At 41.4% G+C, this 21,139-nt stretch overlaps 1 long non-coding RNA gene across 1 annotated transcript in view; it reads left to right on the top strand.

The window, feature by feature from the left end:
* LOC141088553 (uncharacterized) overlaps positions 1 to 21,139 on the top strand; it is a 723,984-nt gene that overhangs the window by 590,134 nt on the left and 112,711 nt on the right. The gene's annotated exons all lie outside the window — the stretch shown is intronic.

The following is a 21,139-nucleotide window of genomic DNA, read 5'->3' as shown; positions in this document are numbered from 1 at the left end:
CATCTCTATTGTGATTGGATGGAGACGTTAGTTGTCCAGGCCTGTGTGTGCATATTTCCACTAATCAGAGTCCTCTAGTGGTGCTTCCGGTACTGATGCTGAACTATCATACTAAAAGCCCTTCTAAAGGTTTATTTAATTCTTTTTCTATTTCTACTGTATGCAATACATTCTGCATTTAGCCTAGGGACAACTGCTGAAGCAAAGACTGGCTGAATACAGCCTCTAAGCAGGGCTTAGTACCTTGCAGTCCATTGCTAAATATATAGCTGCTGCAGGTGACCACATTTTTATTTTAGTGAAAAAATTGACTATATTGTCATCCATACAGTTTAACATGCATTGTGTAAAATTACAGTGGTGTAAGATTTTTAAAAAACAATTGGCCTGCTACAGTTCACAACATTTTTTTTCCAAAAATTGACTATTTTCATCCATACAGTTGAATGTGATTTGTGTAATATTATGGAGGTTTGAAATTATTAAAATTCACTTGGCCAGCTACAGGTGACCAAATTTTTTTTATTAAATAACTTTTGTTTCTATAAATCAAGGAAATTTGGTTTCCAGAGACCTAGCAATTACAAAATTCGTAAGGCATGGGGTAAGGGATGGGGGAGTGTGGATGTTGGTGAACACAGAAGACAAGGAGCACAAGCAACATGCTCATCCATGACACATAGTTTCCTGTCCCACTTTGCAGGGATGCACCCGGACACCACTTCTGAAGCCACATCAGTGTGGAGCAGATGGTCGGTTGGATAGCAGATCATGCTTTCAACAGGTTTGCCAGCATTACCCATTCTTCCACATGGTCCAGTCTCACCTCCCAAGATTCTAGATCACTTAATCCCCACATTGATTCTCCTTACTCCCACCTTGTTGAGTCCTAGAAGACAAGTGATCCCATACTATGACACTCTGAGGAGTTGTTCACATCATTATTTCTTGACTGTGGCCTCTCATCCTGCATATTCCAGGAGGGACAGGAAGATATGATCAGGCACTTGTCATCTAAGTACCCGACTCAGTCGGCCGAAGGCTTGGTCCACAATTGATGCCAGCAGATGACACGATTGCCTCTTTCCCCATGCTAAGTGCTTGTCAGTCCACTGTCCATGACAATGCTGAAGATGCCTCCAGCCCTACACCTGTCTTTCCACATTCTGAGGCACTATCACCAGGCACTTCCGAATCCTTGTCCCAGCACAGTGTTAATTGTGAACAGAGACTGTTTAAGTAGGCACAGAAGCGGGATCACTCCACTCTTTGTGGAGTCCTCAAACTCTTGAAGAATCACATACCAGTGCTTGTAGCTAAAGTAAAGAAATCATCAGAAAGTTAATTTATTTCAGTTCTTCAATACAAAAAGTGAATCTAATATATAAAGCGCAATGTGTGTGTGTATGTATGTATGTATGTATGTACTGTGTGTATGCATGTCCGGGATTGGCATCCGCACCGTCGCAGCTACAGCCACAAAATTTGGCACAGTCACACGTCTGGACCCCGAGAGCGTCATAGGCTATGTTGTGAGGCAAAATTTTAACCCCGCGCTGCATTCCAATTCACCAAACAATTTTGCCCCTATCTACATAATGGTGAAAAAGTGTATGTATGTATTGGCATCTGCACTGTCGTAGCTACAGCCACAAAATTTTGCACAGTCACACATCTAGACCCCGAGAGTGTCATAGGCTATGTTGTGAGGCAAAATTTTAAACCTGCGTGTTCCAATTCACCAAACAATTTTGCCCCTATCTACAAAATGGGGAAAAAGTGAAAGGAAAAGTGTTGGAGGCAAATTGACAGCTGCCAGATGTGAACAAGGAGAACTTAAAGAATGAGAGCAATGGTGCCAAAGAGTATATACCGTACAGTTGCTAAGGTGGGGCCCTGACATGGGATACTCACGGGGATATGAACACACACACAAAATGCGCCACACACTACCACGTGCTTCAACACATATACCTCCCTCAGCACACATTTCACCACACATACACCAACCTCGCCACATAAAAGTTGAAATACAAAAGTCGCCACTCAAAACTCGCGACGCTGTCCCAGAGCTGTTTAAAAGATGAAAAATTAGCTGTGATTGGTTGCTGCCAGCAACAGTTTTCTTTGTAGACAGTTGTGGTAACTGAGGCCTATTATTCTTATCTTTTCTATGGTGTTATCGGCCGTCTGTAAAGCTGGAAATAACGCAATTTATTACCGTACCAACACAGACCACCCTCTGACACAGACTGCAGGGGGAGCACAGGATAGGATTAGATACACGGCTCAGCAGTCAGTATCACACAGGATAGGATTAGATATACAGCTCAGCAGTCAGTACCACACAGGATAGGATTAGATACATGGCTCAGCAGTCAGTATCACACAGGATAGATTAGATACACAGCTCAGCAGTCAGTACCACACAGGAGAGTATTAGACACATGGCTCAGCAGGCAGTATCACACAGGATAGGATTAGATACACAGCTCAGCAGTCAGTATCACACAGGATAGGATTAGATACACAGCTCAGCACACAGTATCACACAGAATAGGATTAGATACATGGCTCAGCAGTCAGTATCACAAAGGATAGGATTAGATACATGGTTTTTATGTGCAATATAATCATTTTAATTTGTTATAAATAACCACAGTTGGTTACTATGTCCAGACAACGCCGGGCTCTTCAGCTAGTATTATATAGCGTCAATACAAACAGAGTGACCTATTTCAAGTGATTATTCCTGTTAATGTTGATGAGTATGGCTTAAAGCCAATAAAATCCTAAAAGTAGAATTGAGCGAAACAGGTCGGTCAGATTCAAAAGTCGCCGACTTTCGCCAAAGTCGGGTTTCATAAAACGAAACCCGACCACAGTGTGAAGTTGGCCATGCAGTCGGCGACCCAAGCGTCAAAGTCGGGGTTCGCCGAATGCTTCCACTTGACTTTTTTCAGCCAATGAGAGAAGCGTAGCTGGAGTGGAAGTGGGAGTGGGAGAGAGAGAGAGAGGGAGAAGGAGCGAGAGAAGAGAGAGAGAAGAGAGAGAGAGATTTCGCCTCCTCTGGGGTTAAAATTCATGCCAGGTGTGTTTACAGTCCTCCACTCACTGCCGACTTTTCTCCCCATTGACTTGCATTGGGTTTCGTGTTTCATGACTTTTCCCGACTTTTCCCTATAGTCGGCCGATTTCGTTCGACTCGACTTTTGAGAAAGTTGGGTTTCATGAAACCCGACTCGACCCTAAAAAAAAAAGCAAAGTCGCTCATCTGTCCCTAAAAGTCATTAAATCAGCAAAATTAGAATAATTAGCAAAAACACCTGTAAAGGCTTCCTAAGCATTTAAAATAGTCCCGTAGTCTGTTTCAGTAGACTCCACAATCATGGGGAAGACTGCTGACTTGACAGATGTCCAGAAGGCAGTCATTGAAACAATCCACAAGGAGGGTGAGCCACAAAAGGTCATTATTAAATAAGCTATTGTGAATTCACTTTCTGGCCTACCTCTGGTTACTAGTGAAGGTAGTGGAGCTGGTTATATTGACAGAGGGGTCGCGAGTTCTCTTTCCGGGCTCCCTTTGGTGGTTGCAGGAGGTAATGGAGCTGATCTAATTAACAGAGTTCTGCCACCTGATAATGAGGAGGACGATTGGACGTCTGGAGTTTCTGATTGGATTTAAGACAGCTGACTCCCTCTATCCCTGCTGGTGATTTTTTCCTGCCTCCTGAGGTCTTAGTTTCCAGCTCAGTCCCTGCATGCTCAAGCTAAGTGTTCTTTTGCTATTCACATTTGATTTGGTTTTGTCTATTTCAGTTTTGTGTAGTCAGTCAGCCCCTTCTGGGGCTGTGCTGAATTTCCAATTTTCTTATTAGATTGGCCTCTCTTTGCTCTGTTTTCAGAACATACCAGAGTGCTGATATAGTGGGCGAAGTCTATTGACTTCAGTGTTTTTTCTATCAGATGTGTTGGGCATTTTTTGCAGGGTTTTTTGCGTGATTGCAGACAGTGTCTTTCCTTTCCTGTCCTGTCTAGTTAATTTGGGCCCCATCGTTTGCTCAGCCTATTTTCCTACCTGCGTTTGTGTTTTTATCTTGTCTCACCGACAATATATGTTTGGGGGCTATCTATTCCTTTGCGATCTGCTCTGGGGCAGTTTAGATTTCCCCTTTCTTTAGGCTTATTTAATTCTCCGGCTGTGTCGAGGCGTCTAGAATCATCATAGGTACGCTCCACGGCTACTGCTAGTTGCGTGGATAGGATCAGAGGTCTGCAATCCGCTTAGTTACCAACCTCACTGGTTTTCTGCGGCTTAGCTTGGTCATGCTTTCCTCCTCGGTGACCCAATCATAACAGAAGCTGTCTGTTCAGAGAGTGTTGTATCCAAGCATATTAATGGAAAGTTGAATGGAAGGAAAAAGTGTTGTAGAAAAAAGTGCACAAGTAACCGGGACAACTGCAGCCTTGAAAGGATTGTTAAGAAAAGGCCATTCAAACATTCTGGGGAGATTTACAAGGAGTGGACTGCTGCTGGAGTCATTTCTTCTAGAGCCACCACACAGACATATCCAGGACAAGGGCTGCAAGTGTCGCATTCCTAGTGTCAAGCCACTCATGAACAATAGACAATGCCAGAAGCGTCTAACCTTCGCCAAGGAGAAAAAGAACTGGACTGTTCCTCTGTGATCCATGGTGTTTTTAGATGAAAGTAAACTTTTGCATTTGATTTTGAAATCAAGGTCCCAAAGTCTGGAGGAAGGATTTAGAGGCCACAATCCAAGCTGCTTGTGGTCTAGTGTGAAGTATCCACAATCAGTAATGATTTGGGGAGCCATTTCATCTGCTGGTCCACTGTGTTTTATCAAGACCAGAAGTCAGTGCAGTCATTTACCAGGAAATTTTAGAGCACTTCTTGCTTCCCTCTGCCCACAACTTTTTTGGAGAGGGAAACTTAATTCTCCAGCAGGACTTGGCACCTGTCCCCACTGCCAAAAGTACCAATACCTTGTGTAAAAACAACAGTATCACTGTGCTTGATTGGCCAACACACTTGCCTGACCTTAACTCCCTATTGTCAAGAGGAAGATGAGAGACACCAGACCGAACAATGCAGGAGAGCTTAAGGCTGCTATCAAAGCACCCTTGGCTTCCATAACCCCTCAGCAGTGCCACAGGCTGATCGCCTCGGTGCCACGCCGCATTGATGCAGTAATTGATGCAAAAGGAGCCCTGACCAGTTGTTGGGTGCATCTACTGAACATACATTTCAGTAGGATTTTAAAATCATTTTTCAAGCTGGTGTTATAAATAGTGTTGAGCGATACCACCAGATACTGAAAAATATCGGATCGGAATGGATCGGCCGATCTAAAAAAAGTATCAGGTATCGCCGATTCCGATCCCGGAAGTCCCATTCAAGTCAATGGGACAGAAATATCGGAATTGAAAAAACCCCTTTCTTGCCTTGTACAGCCTGTTCGGGAGGGGGGAAGAGTGTGAGCGGTGCGTGGGCAGACACTGTGCATGTCTGTGTGTGCGGGCGGGGTCTGTACGGGCCTCTCGGTGGTCTGTACAGGCCTCTCAGGGGCCTGTGCCGGCCTGTCGGGGGCCTGTGCGGCTGTCAGTGGTCTGTATGGGCCTCTCGGGGGCCTGTGCCGGCCTGCCGGGGGCCTGTGCCGGCTGTCGGTGGTCTGTATGGGCCTCTTGGGGGTCTGTGCCGGCCTGCCGGGGGCCTGTGCCGGCTGTCGGTGGTCTGTATGGGCCTCTCGGGGGCCTGTGCTGGCCTGCCGGGGGCCTGTGCCGGTTGTCGGTGGTCTGTATGGGCCTGCCGGGGGCCTGTGCCGGCTGTCGGTGGTCTATACGGGTCTGCCGGGGGTCTTGTGTGTGTGCAGGCAGGCGATGCCTGCTACACTGACAGTGATTGACACATTAGCCAATGATGGGACAATAGTAGTCCCATCATCCGGCTAATGTGTTGAATGTAAAAAAACAACAAAAAAGCATACTACATACATACATACTACATATATACTACATTCATACAGCATACATGCATACTACATACATGCTACATATATACTACATTCATACAACATACATATATACTACATACATACTACATATATACAATATTCATACAACATACATACATACATGCAACATATATACAACATACATATATACTACATACTACATATATACTACATTCATACAACATACATATATACTACATACATACTACATACAACATACATACTACATACTACATACATGCTTCATATATACTACATTCATACAACATACATATATCCAACATACATACATATATACTATATTCATACAACATACATACATACTACATACATGCTTCATATATACTATATTCATACAACATACATACTACATACAACATACATACATAGTACATACATACTATATACATGCTACATATATACTACATTCATACAACATACATATATACTACATACTACATATATACTACATACAACATACATACATACTACATTCATACAACATACATACTACGTACAACATACATACATACTGCATACTACATACATGCTTCATATATACTACACTCATACAACATACATATATACTACATACTACATACATGCTACATATATACTACATTCATACAACATACATATATCCAACATACATACATATATACTATATTCATACAACATACATACATACTACATACATGCTTCATATATACTACATTCATACAACATACATACTACATACAACATACATACTACATACATACTACATTCATACAACATACATATATACTACATACATACATACAACATGCTACAGACATACAACATACATACTGCATACAATACATTCATAAAATACATACATATAGACATACAGTACATATAACACAGAGTACATACTCACCAATACTTGTCACTTTGATCCCCGAAGCCAGTGTCATCTAAGGAAGAATATGAAAATAACAAACCACCAAATACTCCCTGATCCACAGAAATCCACGAGTGAGTGTCCCACGCCGATCTCACGTGGAGAGCAGCAGCATCAGCTGATGCGACCGCTCTCTATGGGGCTCAGGAATCCAGTGTCGGGAGGTAGGCATCCTTTTGCAATGTATTCCTCCGCCACTGTAAAAAAATAGTCCCTGGTCTCACTTTATGGCAAATGCTGTGTGGGAACTTTTTCACACAGCAATGCCAAAAGTGAGACTAGGGACTATTTTTTTACAGTAGCGGAGGAATACAGTGCGGAAGGATACCTACCTCCCGACACTCGATTCCTTGAGCCCCTAGAGAGCGGTCGCATCAGCTGATGCTTCTGCTCTCCATGGGAGATCGGCGTGGGACACGCGTGGATTTCTGCAGATCAGGGAGTATATGGCTTGTTTGTTACTTTCATATATTTCCTTAGATGACACTGGCTTCGGGGAACAATGTGACAAGTATTGGTGAGTATGTACTCTATGTTATATGTACTGTATGTCTATGTATGTATTGTATGAATGTATTGTATGTAGTATGTATGTATTGTATGAATGTATGTATGTTGTATGTAGTATGTATGCAGTATGTATGTATGTTGTATGTCTGTAGCATGTTGTATGTATGTAGTATGTATGTAGCATGTATGTAGTATATATGTATGTTGTATGAATGTAGTATATATGTAGCATGTATGTAGTATCTATGTATGTTGTTTGAATGTAGTATAAATGTAGTATGTATGTAGTATGTATGTAGTATATATGTAGTATGTATGTATGAATGTAGTATATATGTAGCATGTATGTAGTATATATGTATGTATGCTGTATGAATGTAGTATATATGTAGTATGTATGTAGTTTGTATGTATGTATGTTGTATGAATGTAGTATATATGTAGCATGTATGTAGTATGTATGTATGAATGTAGCATGTATGTAGTATGTATGTATGTTGTATGAATATAGTATATATGTAGCATGTATGTAGTATGTATGTTGTATGAATGTAGTATATATGTAGCATGTATGTAGTATGTATGAATGTTGTATGAATGTAGTATATATGTAGCATGTATGTAGTATGTATCTATGAATGTAGTATATATGTAGCATGTATGTAGTATATATGTATGTATGTAGTATATATGTAGTATGTATGTAGTATGTATGTATGTTGTATGAATGTAGTATATATGTATCATGTATGTATGTATGTTGTATGAATGTAGTATATATGTATCATGTATGTAGTATGTATGAATGTTGTATGAATGTAGTATATATGTAGCATGTATGTATGTTGTATGAATGTAGTATATATGTAGCATGTATGTAGTATGTATGTTGTATGAATGTAGTATATATGTATCATGTATGTAGTATGTATGAATGTAGTATATATGTAGCATGTATGTACAGTAGTATATATGTATGTATGTTGTATGAATGTAATATATATGTAGTATGTATGTAGTATATATGTATGTATGTTGTATGAATGTAGTATATATGTAGCATGTATGTAGTATATATGTATGTAAGCTGCATGAATGTAGTATATATGTAGTATGTATGTAGTATATATGTAGTATGTATGTAGTATGTATGTATCTTGTATGAATGTAGTATATATGTAGCATGTATGTAGTATGTATGTATGAATGTAGTATGTATGTAGCATGTATGTAGTATGTATGTATGTTGTATGAATGTAGTATATATGTAGCATGTATGTAGTATGTATGTTGTATGAATGTAGTATATATGTAGCATGTATGTAGTATGTATGTATGTATGTATGTTGTATGAATGTAGTATATATGTAGCATGTATGTAGTATATATGTATATATGTTGTATGAATGTAGTATATATGTAGCATGTATGTAGTATGTATGTATGCTGTATGAATGTAGTATATATGTAGTATGTATGTAGTATGTTTGTTTTTTTTGGTGTTTTTACATTCAGCACATTAGCCGGATGATGGGACTACTACTGTCCCATCATTGGCTAATGTGTCAATCACTGTCAGTGTAGCAGGCATCACCCGATGGGACTTGTAGTCCCATCGGACAATGCCTGCACACACACAAGACCCCCAGCAGGCACGCACAGACCACGGACAGCCGGCACAGGCCCCGAGAGGCCCATACAGACCACCGGCAGTCGGCACAGACCCCCCGCAGTCGGCACAGACCGCGCATCATGATGCGCACAGACCGTGCATCATGATGACGTCATTTCAGCAGCCAATCATAGTCATGCCAATAGTCAACATGCCTAATAGGATGTGCCCACACTTCTGAGGATTCCCATTGGCTGAATCAAATTGAGCAGGCTGATAGCTTTATGGGAACTTCCGATTCCGGTATCCGATACAAAAAAAGTATCGGAAGTCAGTATTGGAATTCCGATACAGCTAATATCGGCCGATGCCCGCTCCACGACCAGCTCTACCCTCGCCTACTGTATTATCACCCATCCCTTGTAGATTGTGAGCCCTCGCGGGCAGGGTCCTCTCTCCTCCTGTACCAGTTATGACTTGTATTGGTTAAGATTATTGTACTTTATTATGTATACCCCTCCTTACATGTAAAGCGCCATGGAATAAATGGCGCTATAACAATAAATAATAATAATAATACCCAATACTTGCGGTATCGGAAAGCTCAACACTAGTTATAAAGTATTCTAATTTACTGAGATAATGACTTTTGGGTTTTCATTGGCTGTAAGCCATAATCATCAACATTAACAGAAATAATCACTTGAAATAGATCACTCTGTAATGACTCTATATAATATATGAATTTCACTTTTTGTATTGAAGAACTGAAGTAAATTAACTTTTTGATGATATTCTAATTTTGTGAGAAGCACCTGTAGATAGATAGATAGATAGATAGATAGATAGATAGATAGATATTGGATAGATAATTAATAGTGCAAAGTTCTTGTGAATGCTATTCTATACATTGATTTTCCCCTGCATATATTGTGCACAACGTGTGCCAAAACATTTTACAATTTCATCAATTTTCCTTTATTATAGACCATTTATAGCTTCATTCATTGCATTCTGATGAAGGTTGAAAGGCCATTAGAAGCAGTGTGAATGATGTTCTGATCTGAAAGGTCATGGCTGGGGAAATAATGGTTGATAATTTACTCTACATGTGATTCTCTTTTGACCACCTAAATGTTGATAAATGTGCTGGCTACTTGTCTATTGTGATTTATTCTGTCTGATTCTTGGGGGCAAAAATTGTGATGTGCAACAAATTACTTTAAAATGTTAGATGTTTCCTGTCATTCACCAAATTTGAAAAGGGATTAACCAAAAAATGGATGTAGTTTCCAAGGAGACAGAGTTTAGCCCACATTTATTAAACGAAGATCAAATGGCACAATTTTATATCACAAATCTATACCTTTTTGGTGAAATTTTTTTAAACAGATTGTTATAAGATTTAAATATGAAGGAAGAACACATTAGCATTATCATTATCAATTGGTACTCCAACTTAACATCACTTTGTGCATAGTTACTACTAGTTTACATCACTTTTTGTATTATTACTCTATCTGAACATCACTTTGTGCATTAGTACTACTAGTTAGCATCACTTTGTGCATTATTACTACTAGTTTACGTCACTTTTTGCATTATTACTTCCACTGAACAACACTTGGTGCATTACTACTAGAAATGAACACCACTCCAACTAAACATCACTTTGTGCATTATTACTACTGGTTGACATCACTTTGTGCATTATTATTCCCACAGAGCATCACTTTGTGCATTACTACTCCAACTGAGCATCGCTTTGTGCATTATTAATGCAAGTTAACATCACTTTGTGCATTATTACTCCAGCTACATCTGAATTGTAAAGTTATAGATGTCTCTTAGTGCTTTCTACATATGAATGTCTAAATGCCGCCAGGAGAAAAATGGCAGGAAGGGGAAGTGAGTGCATAATTAATTAAGCCCTTTCACATGTTGACAATTATCCATAATATACTGATACACAGAGATGATACATAATGTTCTAGCACATCTCTATATACTAGTACAATATGCCTGTAAAGAAGAATAGATCTTTAATCAGAGATAATCGCCATGTAACAGTTCAGCAGCCTGTGGCACAATGATATGTTTCTACCTACCAAGCAGCAGGTTCTCAGCTTGATTTTTGGGTGCACGGTACGTTCTGATGTGGTGTTGGACAATGTCTACATGGGGAAGCTGAGGACAGGGTTCTGTGTCGTTACTTTGGATGTGTACTGTGATAGTTATGTGCCCGCAGAAACCCAGCCTATGTATCGGCACATGTCAATGGCATTTCCACTGTTACATTGTGCAATATTATTCCAACTTAATTTCTCTGGATTTGGATTATCACTGCCAATTAACATGATATCATGATTTCTTTTTATTCTGCCTGGTTCATTTAGTCAAAAATATTACAAATTTTTCAGTAAAATTTGAGATTATTTTAAAATAAACCCCACCTATTAGATTATTTGCGCTACCCAGGGGTTCCTCGCTGGGCCCACAATTTGCACACTACTCGGAAATGTCAACCTTATCAATTATTGACCTCTTTAATAACATTATTGACCTCCTTTTTAGTGTCTATAGTACCTGTGTCAAACAAGGTCGTACCGTAATTGCTTCATTGTAGATGTCACTTAGGTTTCCTAAAAGAGGCCCAATTTTAAGTGACAAATCTGAAAGACAATCTGTTGTTAGGACCAGCCATCTTAAGCCATCTATATGGGCATATACTTTAGGTCGAAAGAAGCTGAATAAAACGATACCTTGATATTTGCAGTCTGATGTTTTACTCCAGAGAAATATACATTTTTTTTAATATGTAAATTGACTGTTAAGATCTTTGGGCCACAAACTGACCTCCCTGAGCTTATTGTAAAATAATTTGGGTATTTCTAGTGTGAGACATGTAATGACTGACAGTCTTCTTTTCAGATGTAACAATACTCCTTTTTCACTTAAAATAAGCTCTGGAGACAGATTCTAAGGGAGATCTATGTCCGGCCACTAGATCTTAGTAGCCTGTCACGTGCCCTGTCCTGAGTGACATGGCCAGTAGGCCGGTAACTGATACAACAGGACGCGGCATGTGAATTGTCTTATGTGACGCGGCCCGCAGGCCGGTAACTAATACAATAAGACAAGGGAATAGGGAAAACCTGGGTAACAATAACAATGGTGGCCCTGCGATAGGGAACGGGGAAGTGGAGACCTTCTGCACCCCCCGTAGGAGTGTCTCTACACTCCTAACGTTCCCTAGGCCGGTTCCGCATCGGGCGCCGATCAGGAACCTAAAAACCCTGACTCGCCCTGCACCTAAACCCTCACTAGGGAATTGGTCGGTGCAGAAACTAATCCCACCACTGCACTAAACACACATAAGGAAAAGTGACAAAACAGGGGAACACCACTTAGCTTTGCTCTGTTGCTTACGCTCCCAGCAACAGAGCCCACCACCTGCGTGCATCTTCTTCTCCACCGAGTACAACATCTGGGTGCACTGTCCAGCAACGGTGTCCAACACCTCACTGCAGCTTCAGCAAAAGAGTCCAGCAACTGAGTGCAGCTCTACACCATAGCTGCCACTCCACCAAGCTTTGCAAGAATTCTTTCCTGACACCATAGCTGCCACTCCACCATGCTTTCCACGAACTCCTCGCTGAACCATAGCTGCCACTCCAGGACTCTGAATGAGTTGTCCTGGACTATTCTCAGCACCATAGTGCAGCCTTGGAGTAAACAGAGTCCACACCTGCGTGCAGCTGTCCAGAAACAGAGTCCAGCAAATTAGTCCAGCTTTTCTGCCAAAGAGTCCAACATTTTGAGTCCAGCTTTCTGCAACCGAGTCCAGCATCCCGAGTGCAGCTCTACACCATAGCTGCAACTCGACCAACAATGCCAGCCCTCCTTGCAGACACCATATCTGACACTCTACAAGTTCATGCCAGCCCTCCTTGCCGACACCATAGCTGCTACTCCAGCACTCTGACTGGGCTGCCCGTGGCTCTCCTTCAGCTCCATTCTTTATCCAGGCTTGCTGTAAAATGAGGAACTATCACCAACAATGATTAACACACCTGATACTCTTTTATAGAACAATCACACCTGTTACATAATCACGTACACAAACTAAGGTAACCAGAGTGCAATGACCCTAATGGCCACCGAGGGGGAAACTACAACTGAAATCACCACAGTGCAATGACCCTAATGGTCACCGGGGGCAAAACCACCTTTGGCACACAGCCAAAGGAAAAAAGGTTACTTTGTGCATTTAATCTGTCAGATCCAACCTGGATCGTGACAGTACCCTCCCCTTAATGAGGGGCCTCTGGACCCTCAAGACTACTCCTCATCAGGGCACCACCTACAGCGGAGATGCCTAGATCCAAAGTTTACCCCAACCACTACCTTTACTTCAGGTTTATGACAAAAAATACACTCCCTTGTCGCCTTCCTGCACACGACCAGACTACCGGGACGTACCCCTTCACCTCGAGGAACCCCAGACAGCACCATGGGGACACCAACTCCACCCACCTGTCTGGGTGCGTCCACCTGTATGAGCAAATCCCGCTCCCCAGCAGTGACTCTAGGGGGATTCATTGCCAGCTGCTATTTGATTTTCCGGTTGAGTCAGAGGGAAGGCCCCAGACCCTGATTACTGCTGCTGGGACTGCTTACACACCATGTAGCTCCTCACTCACCTCAGTGAGGCCCAGCAGCAAATTCTCACTGGTCTGAACATGGCCCGAGACTCACCAGAAAAAAAATGTATGGTTGGTGATAATGTCACGTGCCCTGACCTGAGTGACGTGGCCCGCAGGCCGGTAACTAATACAATAAGACAAGGGAATAGGGAAAACCTGGGTAACAATAACAATGGTGGCCCTGCGATAGGGAACAGGGAAGTGGAGACCTACTGCCCTCCCCTGAGTCAGTGTCTCTACACTCAAAACAGAGGAATAGGGGCACCACCGTCTATGAATAACACAGCAGGATCCAACCCAGCCCATTTATAGAACAGTACAGAACATAGCAAAAAACAAGAATGGGCTATACAAGGGGGATCACCACAGACAATTGGTTGGCATGTAGGTAGACATTTTTTATTATTTATTTAAACATGTATAAACCACACAAAGAGTAAAAACATTAAAAAGTCACACATGTGACTAGACAAACACAGAACTGGCTCGCAATAGAGCCTATACCCTGAGGGTGTACTCCACAAAGGACCTGCCTATATAAACAGCATACCAACAGGTGACTGAGTATACCAGATGAACCCTAAATAAGAGGGATTGTGATTCCCTCAATCCCAACGTCTGGAAATATTTAGAGGTAATTGTAATCCCTAAGGGTTAAATACATTTGGTCACCAAAACCCACAATGCCTATCAGAGAAGGAGAGCCTACATATAACCATCATCAGGTGAGTGCATCCCCAAAGTTAAATTGGATAAAGACAGGCTTGTGAAACCTGGTAGAAGAAACACAATAACCATGGGTGATGGTGTGGAAAGTAACCTAAATGAACCCTAAATGAGAGGGATTGTAAAGTCCCTCAATCCAAACGTCTGGAAATATTTAGAGGTAATTGTAATCCCTAAGGGTTAAACGAAGAAAATACATTTAGTCACCAAAACCCACAATGCCTATCAGAGAAGGAGAGCATACATATAACCATCCTCAGATGGGTGCATCCCCAGAGTTAAATTGGATAAAGACAGGCATGTGAAACCTGGTAGAAAAAACACAATAACCATGAATAATGGTATGGAGAGTAACCTAAAATTGCAGAGTCCATGTGGAGCAGCCTCAGGGAGAAACAGATGCCCAACGCGTGTCGCCACCTATAGTGGCTTCGTCAGGGGTACTGAGTGTGGCTTGAGCACATTTTTTATATGAGTAGTAAAGAGGTTAATAGCGTACAGCTGTACCACCCACCAGAATAACACAGAGATGTATTAGTGTCCCTTGAGCACAAAGAAGCCGGTCCGCGGCCATATTGAGAGACAATGCGCAGGCGCCGGCGTACGATAGTAAGAAATACGTCACAGCCGGTGTGTAAAACTGCTGCGCATGCGTCAGCTATTATAAACAGGAAATACATTCCGGCTCACAGAGCGAAATCACTGCGCAAGCGCCGGTGTGTAAAGACGGCGAATAAACCACGGCCATTGCGTAGAAATACTGCGCATGCATCAGCCACTAGAAGCAGGCAATGAATTGCAGCCCGCAGATAAAAGACACTGCGCAGGCGCCGGCGCTTTGAAACAAAGTACGTAGCAGTCAGTGTATATAAGATACTGTACTACGCCTGCAAAAAACCCCAGTGCCCGGAAAAAATGGTCCTAGAATATTATTGCTATACCACCGATTTATTAAGTATATCTTATAGTCGATAGCCACATCAATAGTTGTGTAGTGGTAGGTAGTAGTACAAACATGTGAATGCGTGGATATATGATACAAAGAGCATACCACAGCTCAAATATACCCATAATCAAATGAGCATATGTAGCACTCATTTTTTAGCACAGCTGAAATAGCCACAATAGTAAACAGTAGGTACCACACCACACATGTAACAATGTTGTAAATTGATGAAAAAAAGAAAAAAAAAAAATATATATATATATTAAATTGTGCATAAAAATAATGCACAGTTATAATAACATAGATATAAGGAAAGAGACCCCAAAAATGGGAAGATCACTAATGTAAACCCACAAAAGAACACAATTCAAATATAAATCAATAATGTAGGCATAGTTCAAACGACCATGGAAACCCACAATAATAAGCAACCAGACATGAAGCCATAAATGGTCACAGGTCATAGTGGTCCAAAATGTCGTACAGGTGGATACATATCGTAAAATCCACTAATGTTGTAAAACCCATCTAAAGATACAGTAAGGAGAGAAACGCCTCAAAAAGGCTTCACTAGAGACTCTTCATAATCTAACTATGGGTTAAGTTTAGTTTCCCGTAGAGATAGACAGTGCAATCAGACAACCCAATAGTAGGGTGATAAAACAAAAAGATTGCATAACCCTACAGCTATACTGCATATCCAAAGGAATAATAGCAATGTGAAGTAGCCCATGGTTGGTCCACAGGGCAGGGGATAAACCTCAGTGGTCCAATAACCTGGGCACTCCCACATAGGGTACATCGTTAAAGTCGGAGCTAAAAGGGGTAGATAGTAAGCTGATCTTATAATACACCAATACAAAATAGTATGTAAACAAAGCTGGTATGCTGTTTATATAGGTGTAGAAAAAAAAAAAAAAATCACAAGATGCACAAAACACCCCAGAAGCACCTCAAAGCAGAACAGACCCCAATACTCCAAATACCCCGACAGTCTTCAAATAATTAATTTTGAAGAGAAAGAAATCAATTTTGCTTGTAGAATCCTGTGAATAGCAGATCCTCATTTAAGCCCACAGGGGCCAAAGAGTTCAAATTAAAGATCCATTTGGATTCTCGTCTGAGGAGCTCCAATGTGATGTCACCACCTCTGATGTCTGGTTGGACCGACTCAAGTCCTAGAATTCTTGTTCCATGCCACTGTGAGTTGTGTGTCACAAGATAATGTGAGGCAACTGAGGTTAGCGTGTTGCCCTTTTCTTGGTCCTTTTTAGCCGTGGTGATATTTGAAAAATGTTGCTGCATCCACCTTCTCAATTCTTGAGAGGTCTGATCCACGTAAACCTTTGGACACGGGCATATAAGAGCATAGATAACAAAGCGTGATTTACAATTGAAGTAAGATGTAGTCTTGATCTGAAAAGGAGAGAAGGGGAGAGACAAAATATTATCATTGGCCATGTAGGGACAGATGTTACAATTCCCACAAGGGAAAGAGCCCACCAGCCGTATGCCCCTGTTAAGCCTAGTAACAGGGCGTCTAAAGTGACTGTGACTCAGGCAATCTTTAAGATTTTTTGCCCTCCTAGCCACCAAACTTGGTAGTATGGAAATATGGGACTTTAGTCTAGGTTCACTCAGGAGAATCCCCCAATGCCTAGAAAGAATACCCCTAATGTCACCCCACTGATTGTTATAAGTGGTTATTATACTCAGGGGTTTTGGCGGGCCCTTAGTACGTGGTTGCAACAACCCATCCCGATCAGAGTCTCTAGCTGTCCTAAAAGCATTAGAGATTACCTTTTTAGGGTAGCCTCTGTCCATGAACCGACAAGTGAGATCACGTGCCTGGGTCAAAAAGTCATCTCTGTTGCTGCAGTTTCTTTTAGCCTGGAAAAATTGGCCCTTAGGAATACCCTTTTTAAGATGTTGAGGGTGAAAACTCGTGAAATGTAGTAAGCTATTTGTAGATGTGGGCTTCCGATAAAGAGTTGTAGTAATCCGGGGACCATTGAGGGATAACTTTAGGTCCAAAAATTCCACCTCACTCTGCGAGAAATATGAGGTCAATCGGATATTGCAGGAATTAACATTCAAAGTGTCCACAAAGAGCCGACACTCCTCCAAGGAACCTGTCCAAAGAAACAGTATATCATCAATATACCGATACCATTTTGTAATATGTTTGGAAAATGCCTCCATACAGAAAACCTGAGTGACCTCCCACCAACCTAAAAATAAATTTGCATAAGAGGGCGCGCAGCGCGCGCCCATCACGGTACAAGTGACCTGCCTATAGTGGACCCGATCAAAGATAAAATGGTTTTTGTCCAAGATAAAAAAAAAAAGAAGGTCGAGTAGAAATGAATCATGCTTTCTATCTCCCGTAGACTGTTGATCTAGAAAAAAGGACACCGCTTGAATACCGAGATTGTGTCGTATGCATGTATACAGAGACTCCACAGCTAGTGTAACAAGCCACATGCCAGGTGTAACTATAGCGTCTTGCAGCTGTTGAATTAAATAAGTGGAGTCTCTCACAAACGATTTGAGAGAGGTCACTAAAGGCTGTAGGAAAAAATCAATGTAAATACAGGGGCGTTCCAATAAGCCACCAATCCCAGACACAATGGGCCTACCTGGAGGAGCCAGAAGGGACTTGTGAACTTTTGGAAGCATGTAGAAAGTCGGAGTCCTTGGATGATGGTTTGTCATGAAATCCTTTTCTCTTTTGGTTATAATATGGCAGCCAAGAGCAGTATCCAGTAATCTGTCCAGTCTGGCTTTAAAAGCGGAAGAAGGATCAGAGGGTAGTGCCTGATAACAATTGGAATTTGTTAGTTGGCGTTTAGCCTCATTAAGATACAAATCAATCGGCCAAATAACCAGGTTACCACCCTTATCCGCCTCGCGGATCACAAAATCACGATTGGATCCTAGTTTAGAAATAACCACCTGTTCAGGCTTACTCAAATTTCTCCCACAATTGGGATCTAACTTAAGAGTCTTAATCTCCCTACACACGGTATCGAAAAAAATTTGTACCGCTGGGAATAATGAAAATTTAGGAGTAGCCTGAGATGGTAACCTACCCTGAAAACGTCTTCTGGAAGGTCCAGTATCATTCTCGTCTAGCAGGTCCAGAAGATCTCTGAAGGCCTGTCTTTCCGTCATAGGCAAATCATCAATAATAGACGGCTGGTGATATAAGAGTTTAAATGTCAGCTGTCTGCAAAATAGGTAAAGATCCTTAATCAATGTAAATTTATCCAACACATTGGTTGGACAAAACGAGAGACCCTTCTCCAAAACAGCAGACTCAACTGGGGACAGATTGTAAGATGATAAATTAATGATTTGCAACTTACCACAGTTGGAAACGGTCTCCATACCAAATGACGGTATCAATGTCTCCTGTTTTGTCGGGTCTCCCGCTTGTATTTGGGGGACCAGACCCTGTAATTGCGAGTCCGCTTTCTCAGTGTGGAACCTCTTGCGTCGGCCCCTCCTATTGCGCCCTCGGCGTCGCTGTGCTCGGATGATAAAAAATCATCACTTGAGGGAAGTTCATGTAGGTTGGACACATTGCTGCTGGCCCCATCATTGATTCTGGTGACCCTTTTGTTGCCCCTGTGGATCCACTTATAGGCACGTCCATTTTCGAAATCAATTTGATCCCTTTTAAATTTCTGTTTCTTACCCCCAATTACATCCTTCTCGAATTTATCAATAATAGACTTGAGTTGAAATTGAAATGGTTCAACCAAGGATTTTTTGTCAAATCTATCCAACTTCGCCTCAAGCACCTTAATTTTGTCCCTGATCACTGTCAAGATACCTTGATCGTGTTGTATAAGCATATCCATAATTATCTTAGAGCAACTCAATAAACCACTTTCCCAGGTTTTTTGGAAGTCCACCTCTGCTTCCCATGCAGGGAAAATTTGTACTCTCAGACCTCTGGGAACCAAGCCTAACCTCTTGTACTCTTCCAACGTTTTAACATTCCACCATGTCTTGGTGAGTGTTTTGTGCAGTCCTATCAGTTCTCTTGACATATTTTGAAAATCTGTGCTACCTGTAACATTATCAGTAGATGGTAGGGGTACAGTGTCAAAAAGCCCATTGGCCTGTGTACTCCATGCTGCCTCTCTAGCCGCCAAATCCATAATCAAATTGAGTAAAAAAGAATTATATATATATAATACACCTATTCATATATTCTGGTTCAAACGATAGACCAACAGTGTGCCACACCTAGAAATAATGGAAGAACAAGCAACCACTAATATCGTAACATGCAAAACAGAGGAATAGGGGCACCACCGTCTATGAATAACACAGCAGGATCCAGGATGAGGTGCTTCTGGGGTGTTTTGTGCATCTTGTGATTTTTTTTTTTTTTCTACACCTATATAAACAGCATACCAGCTTTGTTTACATACTATTTTGTATTGGTGTATTATAAGATCAGCTTACTATCTACCCCTTTTAGCTCCGACTTTAACGATGTACCCTATGTGGGAGTGCCCAGGTTATTGGACCACTGAGGTTTATCCCCTGCCCTGTGGACCAACCATGGGCTACTTCACATTGCGATTATTCCTTTGGATATGCAGTATAGCTGTAGGGTTATGCAATCTTTTTGTTTTATCACCTTACTATTGGGTTGTCTGATTGCACTGTCTATCTCTACGGGAAACTAAACTTAACCCATAGTTAGATTATGAAGAGTCTCTAGTGAAGCCTTTTTGAGGCGTTTCTCTCCTTACTGTATCTTTAGATGGGTTTTACAACATTAGTGGATTTTACGATATGTATCCACCTGTACGACATTTTGGACCACTATGACCTGTGACCATTTATGGCTTCATGTCTGGTTGCTTATTATTGTGGGTTTCCATGGTCGTTTGAACTATGCCTACATTATTGATTTATATTTGAATTGTGTTCTTTTGTGGGTTTACATTAGTGATCTTCCCATTTTTGGGGTGTCTTTCCTTATATCTATGTTATTATAACTGTGCATTATTTTTATGCACAATTTAATATATATATATTTTTTTTTTTTTCATCAATTTACAACATTGTTACATGTGTGGTGTGGTACCTACTGTTTACTATTGTGGCTATTTCAGCTGTGCTAAAAAATGAGTGCTACATATGCTCATTTGATTATGGGTATATTTGAGCTGTGGTATGCTCTTTGTATCATATATCCACGCATTCACATGTTTGTACTACTACCTACCACTACACAACTATTGATGTGGCTATCGACTATAAGATATACTTAATAAATCGGTGGTATAGCAATAATATTCTAGGACCATTTTTTCCGGGCACTGGGGTTTTTTGCAGGCGTAGTACAGTATCTTATATACACTGACTGCTACGTACTTTGTTTCAAAGCGCCGGCGCCTGCGCAGTGTCTTTTATCTGCGGGCTGCAATTCATTGCCTGCTTCTAGTGGCTGATGCATGCGCAGTATTTCTACGCAATGGCCGTGGTTTATTCGCCGTCTTTACACACCGGCGCTTGCGCAGTGATTTCGCTCTGTGAGCCGGAATGTATTTCCTGTTTATAATAGCTGACGCATGCGCAGCAGTTTTACACACCGGCTGTGACGTATTTCTTACTATCGTACGCCGGCGCCTGCGCATTGTCTCTCAATATGGC

Source organism: Dendrobates tinctorius, unplaced genomic scaffold, assembly GCF_039654945.1.
Source record: "Dendrobates tinctorius isolate UK_male_01 unplaced genomic scaffold, ASM3965494v1 ptg000039l, whole genome shotgun sequence".
NCBI classification, from domain to species: domain Eukaryota; kingdom Metazoa; phylum Chordata; class Amphibia; order Anura; family Dendrobatidae; genus Dendrobates; species Dendrobates tinctorius.
The sequence above is the reverse complement of the archived record's forward strand: the minus strand, read 5'-3'. Positions and strand labels throughout refer to the sequence as shown.